The sequence below is a fragment of the Theropithecus gelada genome, chromosome 4 (genome assembly GCF_003255815.1).
Source record: "Theropithecus gelada isolate Dixy chromosome 4, Tgel_1.0, whole genome shotgun sequence".
In the NCBI taxonomy this organism is placed as follows: domain Eukaryota; kingdom Metazoa; phylum Chordata; class Mammalia; order Primates; family Cercopithecidae; genus Theropithecus; species Theropithecus gelada.
The window spans coordinates 160,404,349-160,419,910 of NC_037671.1; the positions used below are offsets into that span (position 1 = coordinate 160,404,349).

Here is a 15,562-nt window from a genome sequence, read left to right on the forward strand (position 1 = left end):
TTAGATATCTAGTTTTATCAGCACCATTTATTGATGAGACTGTTCTTTCCCTTATATTTTCTTGGTGCCTTTGTTAAAAATGATTTGGTTGTAAATGTCTGGATTTACTTCTGAGTTCTCTATTCTGTTTCATTGGTCTATATGTCTGTTTTTATGCCAGTACCATGCTGTTTTGGTTACTATAGCTTTGTAGTATATTTTGAAGTCACAAAGCCTATGCAACTATTATCAATCTGGGCACATGGATGACATCAAAATATACATTTTTTTCTTTCTTAAGAGTCATTCACATCAAAATTTGGGAAGTTTTTGGTGAATATAGGACTTTAACTTTTGTGAAAGTTAAAAAAGTAAAAGAAGATCTTCCCCCAAATAAGAAAGGATCTAGTGTTGGAGAGAACAGAAACACAGCTGAAAATATTCATGAAAAGATGTGGAATGAGAGCTCAGGGTCAACCAAGGATATTAATCAGACTATTAAATATATTCTCTTCTAATTACATCTGAAGTGTGTTTACCCTGCTTAAAAAAGTGGACCAACTGATAAGTACCAAACAATTCTGGAGTGACATAAAGAGAGGCATCACCCAAAGAAGGTCATGAGTTCAATGGAAAAATGAAGTAACACTGTTGTCATGAGTGGCCAGAGTAATAGCCAGAAGAGATTGAATGTGCCTAAGTTTAAGGATAAAAAGGTAATTGTGATGGGAGTTTGGAGAGGAAGCTAGGCCTGTAGCCAAGGAATGAAAAGAAAAAAAAAGGAAATACAGACAAAGGTAGCAAAAGAGTTGGGTGATCTAGGAAGCTAGGTCTGTGAACAAAGGGAATGTACTAGGTTCCTCCCTTCATGCAGTGCCCAGGGAACACTTTCCAGGGCTCAAGTGCCCTCTAAAGGCACCACTCTGCCAGGTTGGACTCAGAGCCAAATGTAATTGTGCTGCTCTCTTCCATTCAAGTAGGCACCTTTGTTTAACATAAATGACCACTTTTAAAGAGCTCAATCTTCTTGGTTCCACTCTTGAACTTTCAGTGTTATCAACAAAAACCTGTTTTGCTTTTGCATTTTCCCCTCAGTGCCTTAGCATGGTGTCCCAAACACTTCTTGATGATTTTTAATACTTGGATTATAAACAAAATGCCCTTCGTAATCTCCATTTCACTTCCCCTCAAATAAAATAAAAAATTTAAGATACTGCATTCCTGAGTCCAAGGAATGTTACAGTTGTCACCCCCAAAATTAGGACAATAATCACACAAATTATAATTCTTCTATTCAGAACATAAATCTGATATTCTTGAGCTCATTTGCTAAATATTAAGTATCCTCATATGGTTTCTGGTTTACATACATTTGCCATGTATAATATCCATAAGCCATTCTGGGTGTGTGTCCCTATTCTATAATCTCCGGTTGGGAGAGAGAGCATCAAGCCTTGAAATTACCACCTCATGCAGAATAACAGCTCAGGGTCAACCAAGGATAATGATCACACCATTAAATGTGTTCTCTTCTGTTTGGATCTGAAGTGCGTTGACCCTCTTAAAATAGTGGAGCAGATGATAAGTACCAAACACTTCTGGGGGGATATAAAGAGAAGCATCACCCAAAGAAGGTCATGAGTTCACTAGAAAAATGAAGTGAAACTTCTTCATTTCATGTCAGCTCCTAAAGGATGTGCTGCAGGATGTAGGGTGTGGCTTCCCTGATTACCCATTATGGTGATCCTACCAGTTTTCATTAACGAGAATATTGTCACTGAATCTTAGCATTTTTGAAATGAAATGTTGTGGCTGTATTATGTAGTTCTTTTTGCCAGTCCCTGAAATCAGTTTTTTAAATAACTTACCTTTAAACTCTTCCTCTGCATTCCCTTTTGTTTCCTGGATGTGAATGTGGATTCATTAGTAGATGTTAGGCCAGGGCTACTTATCAGTCATTTCTTGGCTCTTCAAGGTGAAGCCGTGACCACAGACAGAGTCTTAGAAGGGAATTCTCTTATCTCCTTTCCTTATTTAGTCAAAGACATTCAGATTATATTTCACTATTGCTAGAGAATTATTTAGTATAGCTGGATGGATTCTCCAATGCATTGGGAACATTCATTCATGGAAACTGGCTCTAGAGCAGTGTTTCTCAGACTTGTATATGCATATGAGTCCCGTGGGGATCTTGTGAACACGCAGATTCTATCCTGTAGGTCACTTAATTTCACTGAATTTGTGCAATGCAAAAAGTCCCTTTCTGAACCTGAACCCACGGATCACCAGCATTACCTGGAGCTTGTTAGAAAGGCAGACTTTCAGATCCCACTCCAGATCCATAGAATCAGAATCTGCCTTTTAACAAGATTCCAGAGAGTACTCGTTTGTACAAAATTTGGGAACCATCATCCTGAAAATCACATAGGATCAGCTACATAATGGCGAAAGCAAAAGCAAATTTACTGTACCTTGTCTTTGCTATGTTATTCTCTGATTATTCCCTGAGGATGCAGCTGCATATGATACGGAATCATTCATATCAAGAGAAGCAACCTGTCCAAAATACCTTCCTTTTTGTATTGAATTTTGAAACAGTGATGTCATTTCCTGTAATATACCACATGCTAACAGTTGCAAATTGGTATCTGAGGGCTGTGTCTAGACTGAAGATATGTTTTGTTGGTTATTTTGTTTGCCCTGTGCATGATTAAAAGACAATGTTATTGTACAGGTGTGAGCAGTTAGCAGCTATTTTCTCACATAGAGAAAATAATACAGAGGTGTTAATGCATGGTATCTATAGGCATTTGAGTTTGGAATCCTTAAGAGCAATAATTCCCAACATAAATTCCATGGAACAGTAATGTAAGAAAGATAAACAGGTATTATCTGAAAAAATAAAAAAAGATTTCTGTGATGCATTGGCCTGATAAACAGTGAAACAGAAGAAATTTGGGGGAAGGATATTACAAAGGCTTTATGTTATAAAGTACAGTTTGAACCTCCACCGCAACATTTCTCAAACTTATTTACTCAGGAAACTCTTTGTCTCAAATGATTAGAGTTCTATAGAACATACTTTAGAACAGGAGTTGGCAAACTATAGCCTGCAGACCAAATCCAACCTGCCACTTGTTCTTGTACTGCCTACAAACTAAGAACAGTCTTTACATATTTACATGTTTAAAACCAAAAGAAGAATAATATTTCATTACACATGAGAATTCTGCAAAATCCAAATATTGGTGTTTATAAGTCAATTATTTTTTGAACACAACCACACTCTTTGGTTTACATTTTGCCTTTGGCAGCTATCATACTATAAGGGCAGAGTCAGCAGCTGAGACAGTGATCACATGGCCTGTAAAGCTGAAAATATCTATCATCTGACCCTTTAAAAAAACGTTTGCCATCACCTACTTTAGAGCACACTGTGATTACCGCAACTTTTTTTTTTTTTTTGACATGGAGTTTCCGCTCTTGTTGCCCAGGCTGGAGTGCAATGGCACGATCTCAGCTCACTGAAACCTCCACCTCCCAGGTTCAAGCAATTCTTCTGCCTCAGCCTCCTGAGTAGCTGGAATTACAGGCACCTGCCACCACACCCTGCTATTTTTTTGTAGTTTTAGTAGAGATGGGGTTTCACTGCGTTGGCCAGGCTGGTCTCAAACTCCTGACCTCAGATAATCGACCTACCTCAGCCTCCCAAACTACTGGGATTACAGGCGTGAGCCACCGTGCCTGGCCTGCAATTACTTTTGCATCAACCTAATAAAAAGGCTTGGCTTCCTCAACTGGAACATGATAATAATAACATAGTGTCTTTTTTGATAAGTATAAGTGTACTAAAGATAACATTGAGTAACAAATAAATATTTTCTCTTGTAGACAGTTTGAAATCAATGTAAAATCATATAAAATATTCATTTTACTACATTATAATAAGAATTCTTTTCTGGGGATTACCACTGTTTTCAGGCTTTTAAAAAATAGAGTTTAGATTTGATAACAAATGTTTGCAATATTCAGTTATTACAACGTGTGCCTAAGTATATTTTAAGCTGATTAATCTTTTCAAACTTTTTAGTCTCAGGAGCCCTTTACACTCTTAAAAATTATTAAGGGCCTCAAAGATATTTTATTTTTATAGGTTATATCTATCAATATTTCAGAAATTAAAATTGAGAGAATTTAAAAAAGTATGTATTACTCATTTACAAATATTAATAAACCATTTTATATAAATATCAATAACATATATCTTGTGAAAAATAACTATATTTTTCAAAGAGTGGGATTTTTTTTAAATAGCTCATTAACATCTAGTTTGATAGGAGATAGCTAAATTCTCATATCTACTTCTTTATTTGACTGTTGTGCTATTACACTTTATTAGGCCACTGGAAAACTCTTCTGATTCTTTGTGAAAGAATAAAAGTGATCTCAAAAAATCTTTAAAAAATAAGTCTTATCAAGTATCTTATCTGACCACAATGAAAAAAACCTAGAAATCAGTAAGAGGACTATGGAACATTTGGAACTGTACAAATACATGTAAATGAAACAAAAAGCACCTGTTTAACCAATAAGTGAAGGAAGAAATTAAGAAGGAAATGTAAACATTCCTTGAAACAAATGAAAATAGAAACACAGCATACCAAAACCTATGGGGCACAGCAAACATAGTATTAAGACACAAGTTTATAGCAATAAATTCTTACATAAAAAAGAAAGATTTCAAGTAAACAACCTAATGATACACCTCAAGGAACTAGAAAAGCAAGAACAAACTAAATTCAAAATTAGCAGAAGAAAAGAAATAATGAAGTTCAGAGCATAAAAAAAAATTGAGACTAACAAAATAGGAAAAAACTCAGTGAAACAAAAAGTTGCTTTTTGAAAAGATAAACAAAATTGACAAACTATTAGCTAGACTAAGAAAAGAGAGAAGATCCAAATAAATAAATAAAATCAGATCTGAAAAAAAGGACATCACAACTGATGCCACAGAAATACAAAGGATCATTAGAAATTATTATGAGTAACTATATACCACTAAATTTGAAAAGCTAGATGAAATGGATAAATTTCTGGACACATACAACCTACCAAGATTAAACCAAGGAGAGAGAGAAAACTTAAACATACCAATAATGGATAATAAGATTGGATCTGTAATAAAACGTCTCCCAATAAGGACAGGTCCAGAACCAGAGAGCTTCAATGCTGAATTCTACAAAACTTTGAAAGAACAAATACCAATTCTTCTCAAACTATTCCAAAAATCTGAAGTGGAGAGAATTCTTCCAAACTCATTCTATGAGGTCAGCATAACCATGATACCAAAACAAGATGAGGACACAACAAAAAAAGAAAACTACAGACCAATACCCCTGATGAATATATATGTACAAATCCTCAACAACAGACTAGCAAACTGAATCAAACAGCACATAAAAAGATCGAACACTGTGATGTAGTAGGATTTATCCCAGGGATGCAAGGATGGTTCAATGTATGCAAAACAATAAGCATGATCCATCACAATAACAGAATGAAGAACAAAAACCATGTATCATCTCATTAGATGCCAAAAGAACATTTAATAAAATTCAACATTTCTTTATGATAAAGCCTCTCAATAAACTAGGTATAGAAGGAGAATACATCAATACAATCAAGACCATATGAGACAAACCCACAGCTAACAACACACTGGACAGGGAACAACTGGAAAAAGACAAGCCACTCTTAGCACTCTTATTCAGTATAGTACTAGAAGTCCTAGCCAGAACAATTAGGCAAGAGACAGAAATTAAGGGCACCCAGATTGGAAAGGAAGAAGTCATATTGCCTGTGTTTGCAGATGCCATGATCTTATATATAGAAAATTCTAAAGACTGTACCAAAAAACTCTTAGAATTGATAAACAAATTCAGTGAAGTTGCAGGGTACAAAATCAACACATAAAAGTCAGTAGTGTTTTACACATAAACAACTAACTAGCTGACAGACAAATCAAGAGAGTAATTTCATTTCCAATTGCTACAAATACAAATTACCTAGGAATAAATTTAACCAAGGAGGTGAACAATCTCTGCAAAGAAAACTATAAAACACAGATGAAAGAAATTAAAGAAGTGCACACAAAAAAGGAAAGACATTCCAAATCATCCCAAATTTATAGACTGGAAAATTAATACTGTTAAAATGACTACTATCCAAAGTGATCTATATTTTCAATGCAATCCCTATAAAAATATCAATAGTAGTCTTCAAAGAAATAGAAAAAAATTCTTAACATTTTTATGGAACCACAAAATACCCTGAATAGCCATAGCAATCCTAAGTAAAAATAACAAAGCTGAAAGCATCACATTTCCAGACTTCGAAATATACTACAAAGCTATAGTAACCAAAGCAACATAGTACTGGCATTAAAAACAGGCACATAGACCAATGAAACAGAACCCAGAACCCCGAAATTAACTGACATATCCACAGCCAAATGATTTTTGACAAAGGTGCCAAAAACATTCATTGGGAAAAAGACACTCTTTCAATTAATGGTGCTGGAAAAACTGGATATCCATATGCAGAAGAATAAAATCAGATCCCTGTCTCTCACTATATACAAAAACCAACTCAAAATTGATTAGGATCTAAATGTAAAACTTGGAAGTATATAACTACTAGAAGAAAACATAGAGGAAATGCTTCAGGATGCTTGTCTGGGAAAATATTTTGTGAATAAGACCTCTAAAGCACAAGGGACAAAAGCAAAAGTAAACAAATGGGATTGAATCAAACTAAGAAGCTTCTGCGCAGCAAAGTAAAAATCAAGAGTGAAGAGACAACCTACAGAATGGGAGAATATTTTTTCAAACTATTCATCTCACAGGAGATTGAAATTCAGAATATGCAAGGAACTCAAAGATCTCAACGGCAAACATAAAAACCTCCAATTGAAACATGGGCAAAGTAGCTGAATAGATATTTTTCAAAAGAAGATAGACAAATGACCAACACATATATGAAAAAGTATTCAACATCACTAATCATCAGGGAAACAAAACCGGAACTGCAATGAGATATCATCTCATCCCAGGTAGGATGGCTGTTATCAAAAAGACAAAAAATGACAAATGCCAGCCAGGATGTGGAGGAAAGGGATCTCTTACCCACTGTTGGTGGGAATGTAAACTAGTACAGCCACTACAGGGAACAGTATGGGGGTTCTTCTAATAACTCAAAATAGGACTACTATATGATTCAGCAAGCCCACAACTGGGCATTTATCCAAAGGAAAGGCAATTATTATATTGAAAAGACATCTACACCATCATGTTTATTGTGGCACTATTCACAACAGCCAAGATATAAAGTCAATCCAAGTGTCCAACAACAGATGAATAAATTAAGAAAATGTGGTATGTACACAATGGAATATTATTCAACCTTTAAAAATAATAAAATCTTGTCATGCATGGCAACATGGCTGGAACTGGAGGACATCATGTTAAGCGAAATAGGCCAGAAACAGAAAGTTAAACATCACATGATCTAATTTCTATGCGGGAACAAAAAAAAGTTCTTCTCTGAAGTAAAAAGTAGAAGAGAGGCTACTAAAAGCTGGGAAGTGTAGGAGAAAGGGGGAGATAAGAAGAGATTTGTTAAAGTATACAAAATTACAGCTAGGCAGAAGGAATAAGTTTTAATGTTTGATAGCACTGTAGAATGACTGTAATTAGCAATAATATATATTTAGAAATAGCTAGAAGAGAGAATATTAAACGTTTCCAACACAAAGAAGTGATAAATGTTTGAGACGATGGATATGCTAATTGCCCTGATCTGATCACTAAACATTGTATGTATCAAAACATCACTATGTGCCCACAAATATGTACAATTCTTTTGTGTCAATTAAAAACATAAATTAATTAAAAAATCGAAAAAACTAGTTAGTGTTGAGAAGGATGTAGACCCTATGTCATTCTCACACATTGATGGTGGAAATACAAAATGGAACAGTTACTTTGGAATACAGTTTAGCAGTTCTTTATAAAGTCACACATATACTTACAATATGCCTCAGTTATCCATCTCCTAGGTATTCATCCAAGATAAATGAAAACATATTTTTGTACAACAATTTGTTCCAGAAACTTCATTCTAGCCACAAACTGGAAACAACTCAAACGTCTTATAGATGATAAATGGATAAACAAACTGTGGTACATCCATACAATGGAATACTATTCAGTAACAAAAAAAAGGACAAAATACTGGTACACACAACAACATGGATAAATTTCACTTCTGTTAAGTGAAAGAAGCCAGACATAAAAGATACATACTGTATAATTCTTTTATGTGAAATTCTAGAAAGGGTGTAAGTATGGTGAAAGAAAGCAGGTCTGTGGATTCTCACAGCTAGGAAAGAAGAGGTTACCTATAAAGGGCACAGATGAACTTTGTGGGGTGTTGGAAATATCCTATACCTTGGTTGTTGTGGTGATCGCACAGCTACATACATCGATCAAAACTCACCAGACTGTATACCTAAAATTGGTCAACTTTAGCCTGTATAAATTGTACCTCAGTAAAGCTCATATTAAAAATCAATCACATGGCTATGCAGGAATGTGAATGTACTTGATGCCACTGAACTGTACAATTAAACTGAATAAAATGGTAAATTTTATGTCATCTATATTTTATCTCAATTAAAATACATGAATAATATCCCTCTCTAAAAATGAAAGTGAAAAAGGCAAATAATGTCTTAGAATTATTATGGGTCCTCTGAAGGTGTGTCAGGGGCCTCCAGGGTTCCCTGTACCATACTTTGAAAACTGTTACTCTTTTGTAACTAAGAAGGAATAATCATATACATCACACACGCACGTGCACACTCATACACACGTTTATAGTGGTAAAAATTATCAATGGTCTTCAATTTAGGAATGTAGTGTTTCAAATGTTTGCTTTTAAGTATCCTGTTTGCTTGTTGAGCCCAATTGACTTGTACTAATAGTATTTCAGAAACCATCTGTTCAGGTATTTGTGATTCTGTGTATAAATATATAGAGAGTCCAACCTGGATGACAGGAACATGACTCCCTTCTTGCTGACTAGTAACAGTGCTGGAACCTCTATCTCCGCATCACTCCTTACCTGATAGTGAAATTTGGGATTTCTTCAGCCCCAAGCTACTACTGGGGCTCCCCTGGCCAGGGTTGGAGGTAAGAACCTGATGAAAATAGGGACTTGGGATGTGAGTAGGTAGGTGTGAAAAACTTTTCTTTTATGAAATGCAGGGATTAGTGCAACATTTTTTTTCATCCTATTGCTTCTGTGTTTTGGATCAAGTCCTGTCTTGTTCTCTCCTATTTCCCCATATCCTCCTATATTTGCTAGGCCTCTTACAATTCAAACTAGCTTACTTAAAGACAAGATAATGTGTTGGTTCACATTACTTGAAAAGTCTAGGTATAAAAAGTAGAGAAGCTAACTTCAGACACGTTTAGATATCATCAGGACGTTTTCTCTCTTCTTCTCTAAACTCTACTTCTCTGTGTTGGCATCATTCCTAGTTAAACTGGTCCTTTCTATGTGGTGAAAAGTAAGGCAACCTGAATGCATAGTCATTGCGGAAGGAAAGAAACCTGCTTTTTTGCCAATGATTAAATCAGTCCTAGATTAAATGATGCCAACTGGCCAACCAGGGCCACATGCCAGTTCCTTAGTGGAAAAGGGGAGTCCTTGATTGGAAACCCCTCCAGAATACATGGAAAGGAGTAGGAGAGTTGGAGAAGGGATTCAGGGAAGACAGCAAGGGAAAAATTTGTCCTGCAATTCTTGTTTCTAAGTGAAATCAAGGACCCTTTGAAGTTTTCTAAATGTCTTAGCAATTTTTAAATTTTCATTGTCAATTTGAATTAATTTGCTATAATAATTAATTGCTTTGAAGGAAATGGAGAAATAGATTCCAAACTGTAGGTAGGATACAGACTTTTAGAAATGTCACTCTACAACTTACCTAGTATTCTTCAACCCCAACTAATCATGGCTTCATGCTCTTCAGCTTCATGACCAATGTATGTAGCTGTCTGTTTCTGTCTTGATCATTTCTGAAGCTGCTGTATCCTTATGTTTTCTCATCACAGAGAAAACATATGCTACTATGCCTTTTTTCTTGAGGAGGAAGCTGAGACTCAGTGAAGTCAAATAATTTGTCCAAGGTCTCCATTAGTAAGTGATATTATAGAACTGAATCCTTTTCACCCCAAGCTAATTTTCTTTCCACCATAGGCTCTACCTCCCCACTAAACCTCTTGCTAGCCAAATATGCTCTGAATATGTTTATTCATTTTCCAAATATTTATTGACAGGCACTGTTCTGGACACTGAGGGAGGATACACAGTGAACAAAATAGACAAGTTCTTGTTCTCATGGAGTGAATGCCCTAGTGGAAGGGCAGAAAAATAATCAAATAAATATATATGATGTCACATGGCAACAGTACTGGAAAGAAGAGGATGAGAAAAGTGTGCTTTTTAATTAGGATGATTAAAGATGACGTCTCTGAGGTTACGCTTGACCAGAGCCCTCAATGAAGCCAGGAAGCATGGCAGGGGGATAGTGAAGTAAGGGCATCCCAGACAGGAGAACTGGAGGACAAAGGCTCTGGGTGTGAAAGTCTTTGGCATATTTACAGGGAACAGGATAGAGGTGGGGGAACCTGGAACTGATTTGGGGTCAGGGTGGAAGCAGCAGGAGATTAGATTAGAGAGGTAGTCAAAGGATGTTTTAACCAGAAAGACCAGAGAGATGGCAAATATTCAACTGTGTGTTCTCATTCTCTGGAAGAAGAAAGCACTTTATCATGTTACAGTGCTTATCTCGAGAATATGAAGAAAGAGAATCTTTTATCATTTCAGTCATCTATAAGTGAGTATTCAAATTTATATGTTCAATCATTTAGTAGTTAATTCTTTCAGTCAACATTTACTAGGCACCCACTGTACCCTAGATACTCAGCCAGACGTTAGAGCTATGAAAAAGAAAAAGAGATACCATTTTCTGTTCTCCAGAACCAGATGTGAGCCTGATGTATACAACTGGAGGATGATCAGGTTGACAAGGGCATCTTGTATTACTGTCCACACATTTTTTACCCCCCAAAATGTGCGGTTTCCACAAGCACTAGCTGGAAGCCTGCCATTTACTGACATGTTGCTACAAATTTTTAAATTAAATGTTTTACTAGAAATGGATTCAGTGTGGTAATGCATCCTTCTGACTACTGTTTCAGAAGGGTTTAAAAGCATTTAATTTCCATGTCACATCCATTAAATGTGAATGATGTCATGCACTCCAGGGAGCAATCCATTTCATAATTTAAAGTGAAACCAACAAAACACGACTCAAAAGGGAAACGAAGGTGACAAGGTATGGAATAACATGAACCAGTGCAGCTGCACCTGTCATGACCTTTCCCGGGGTTAACCTGGCAGAGAACAGAGAGTTTAAGGGAAAATGAATCAGAGAACCAAGCTACATTCCATCTTCCTCAGAGAGAAAAGAGCGTAAATCAGGAAGAAATAAAGTTAATGTGGTATGCAGCACACATTTTTAGCGTTGGTTTCCTCCACACTGAAATGAGGAAAACAGAGCATAAGGAAAGCCACGTGAGGGGACTGCATAATGAGCTGTGGGATTCCAGAGGATGTAGATCTCCGTGAGTCCTCCGACTCCACACTTGAACTGCGAGGCCAGCTGGCACCCTCCCTCTGTCTCCACACTGCCTGAGGCCCTTTCCTGTGCCTGCCCTTCTGAACAGGAGAGGAAACCCGGGGATATGCTCTTCCCAATACTCACTCCCCTGCCCTTCAGCTCCTTCCACCTTGTTTACATTTGTACTTGCGTATTTCATGTGGGTTGTGAAAGCTGGTAACATGTTATGGCTACAGAGTGCTCTATTATATTTTCAAGGGCACAGAAAGTCTGTATGTGAAGCTGCCAAATCAAATCCTTGCCAAAATGGTCCAAGCTAATGAGAAGGTTTGTAAATTACAGTTCAATGGATGAGACGTGGAGGACAAGGAATACCATGTCCACCCAGCAAATAGAATCACTGGGCATCACTAGCTTTTTTACTGGTGTGTGTGTATATTTATATTTATATAATTTATATTTATATATAAATATATTTATATTTATATACACACACACCATATATATATACCCACATATATATAATATATATAATGCAAAAAATATATATATTTTGCATGATCTTAGTCAAAGTATTAAAAAATTTAAGCATTTATAAAGTTTTATCAATTCCTATATATTTAAGGTGGAACTAGATCAGGTGTTACTTAAACTGACACCTAATGCAATGTTTTATATAATAAAGATGATCAATAAATTACTGCTTAATGAAAGAATGTGTGTCTACAAAAATAAATAAATATTAGATTGCAGAACTGATCATTAAGGGCAACATTACCATTTGAGTCCATTTCCTGCCCCACTTCATTCCCACAGTAAAGTTTAGAATTTTCCACATATTCTGATATGATTTAATTTTAAGTAGTCCTAACACTTATCAGCTCATTTCTAGACTGATTAACGGACGTCAACCAATTTTAAATTCTAAATTGGTCTTTTCCCTCTTTCTTTAGATTTTGAAAGTTTTGTATGCATTTGCTTTGGAGCCAAACAAGAGAAGAAATTTTAAAAATCACAGCTCTTTGAGTCTTTAAACGTTTTTCAAGTTATGAAGTCATTTAGTTTCAGAGACTTTTCCATTTTCTAGCTGAAAGCAAGCAACTTTAAGAATCCCTGTATAAGAATTCCTAGAAGTGCCTGGTCAGAAAATTAAAGCAGAGGAAGAATTGATTTCTTTGTTATAGTCTCCATAATTGTTTAATCAGAAACAAATGCAAAAAATTAATCCATTTCTTAAAATGTTTACGTGACTCTTTCTTTGCATATTCATTAAAAAGTACAAAATATTTTTGTAATGGATCAAAATTTAACAAAATTTAATTTATTTTATTAAACTAAGTTTTTTCTTTAATAAAAACAATCATGATAATTAAGAAAACAGAAAATATTCAAGTTAGAATAAAGCCAATAATATTCCACACTATCAAGCTTAAAACATCATTATGAAAATTTTGAAGACATTAATTTTAGATTCAGGAAATGTTAATTGCTTGGGCTTTGCCTGCACATCAGTAGCAATGATAGTCAGATACAAATTTAGACTTTAACTGAATTCCTCTTTTCCTGCAGGTCCTTTCTCCTGTATAATTATACTCAATCATTAAAAAGAAATGAACTCAATACCTTAATATATATGGAATTACTCTGTTGTATCTACAAGAAGCACATTCCCTATTTTCAGTAAGAGTTGAAAAGAAAAGAACACAACCTTTTGAATTATTTTGTAAAATGCAGTTTGTAAAAGCTCTGGTGTTAATTTTTTTTTTTTGGTTAGTTGTCTCTTTTTGTGCTATTCACTATGATGCATTTTGTGTTGCTGGAAACTAGGGGTAACAATGGAATAGACAAAAAGGCAGGGGAGTAAAGAACGAAGGGAACAAAGTAAAAAAGGAACTATGAGACTTTTCGTGTGATATGTTCTAGAGTTCAGTACAGAATACTGTGGAGTTTGGTTTTAGGTGGAGTTACCTCTGCCTATTGGAGTCAGGAATGGCATCCACATAAAAAAATGTATCCGAAAAATGTCCAAAGCAATCTACAGATTCAGTGAAATACCTATCAAAATCCCAATTTTCTCTTTTTACAGAAAAAGAAAAAAACAATTTCAAAATTCATATGGGACCACCGATGACCACCAATAGCTAAAGCAATCCTGAGAAAGAAGGACAAAGTTGGAGTTCTCACACTTCTTGATTTCAAATTACATTAAAATGCTGCAGTAATTAAAAGAGTGTATACTGTCATAAAGATGGGCATATCGCTCTGTGGAACAGAATGGAGAACCCAGAAATAAACTCACACATATATGGTCAACTGATCTTTGACAAGGGTGCCAAGAATACACAATGGAGAAAGATTTTCTCTTCAGCAAATGGTACTAGGAAACATGCAAAAGAATGAAATTGTACCTTTCTATTATATACAAAATCAACTCAAATATATTAGAAACTTAAACCTAAGACCCAAAACTGTAAACCTCCAAGAAAAACATAGGGAAAAACTTTATGACTTTGTCTGGCAATGACTTCATGGATATAACATGAAAAACACCATCAACAAAAACAAAAACACCATAAGACTCCATCAAATTAAAAAGCTCCTGTGGAGCAAAGGAAACAATCAATGGAGTGAAAAGGCAATTGATGAAATGAAAGAAACTATCCATGAACCATCTATCTGATAAGGGACTAATCTCCAATATGTATAAGGAACTTCTATAATTCAATAGCAAAAAACCACATGACCTGATTTAAAAATGAGGTAAGGTTTTGAATAGACATTTCTCCAAAGAAGATACCAATGGCCAACAAGTATAAGAAAAAATGCTCAATGTTACAAATCATTAGGAAAATGCAAATAAAAACCACCATGAGATTTCACTTCACACCTGTCCAGATGGATATCATCAAAACAAACAAACAAACAACAACAACAAAAAATAAAAAAACAAAAGACAAAAAGTGTTGATGAGGATGTGGAGAAATAGGAACACTTGCACACTGTTGGTGGAAACGCAAAATAGTGAAGCTGTTACTATGAAGGTTCCTCAAAAAATTAAAAATAGAACTTCCATATATATGATCCAGCTATCCCACTTCTGGATATTTATCTACAAGCGTTGAAACCAGGATTTTAAAGAGATATCAGCCACTCTTATATTCATTGCAGCACTATTCACAATAGCCAAGATGTAGACATAACCTAAATGTCCATTGACAGATGAATAGAGAATATATGATATATACATTGAAATATTATCAGCCTTAAAAAGGAAGGACATTCTATAATATGCAACGACATGATGAACCTGGAGGACATCAAGCTAAGTGAAATAAGCCAGTCACAGTAAGACCAATACTGCATTATTCCACTTATATGAAGTATCCAAAATAGTCAGATTCATAGAATCAAAGAATGAAATGGTGTTTGCCAGGGAATAGCAGGAGGGGGGAATAGAGAATTATGAATCAACGGGCATAAGGCTTCCGTCAAGCAAGATGAATGAGCCCTAGAGATTTGCTGTACAACATTGTACTTAGAGTCAACAATACTGTACTGTCCATTTAAAAATTTGTTAAGCGGTAAGTCTCATGTTAAGTGTTTTTACTACAATAAAATGAAATAGTAAGATAAAATGTACCTGAGCTGAGACTTGCAGTCCTGTGTGAGGGACAGGAGTTTGCCCAAAGAGGAGAGTGAAGACGGAGAGAATGTCACAGACAGGCCGCAGCCTGCTTCGGGACCTAGAAGTGAGTAAACAGGCTCCCTGCAGGATATGCAGACAGTTGGGCCTGGGGAGAGTGTGCCGGGATGCTTTGAGGGCCATTGGGAGGTGAG

The 15,562-nt window shown here is 35.6% G+C and overlaps 1 long non-coding RNA gene across 1 annotated transcript in view; it reads left to right on the forward strand.

Moving 5' to 3' along the window:
• The window catches only part of LOC112622924, a 196,794-nt gene that overhangs the window by 162,006 nt on the left and 19,226 nt on the right, over positions 1 to 15,562 (forward strand). The window lies entirely within an intron of this gene.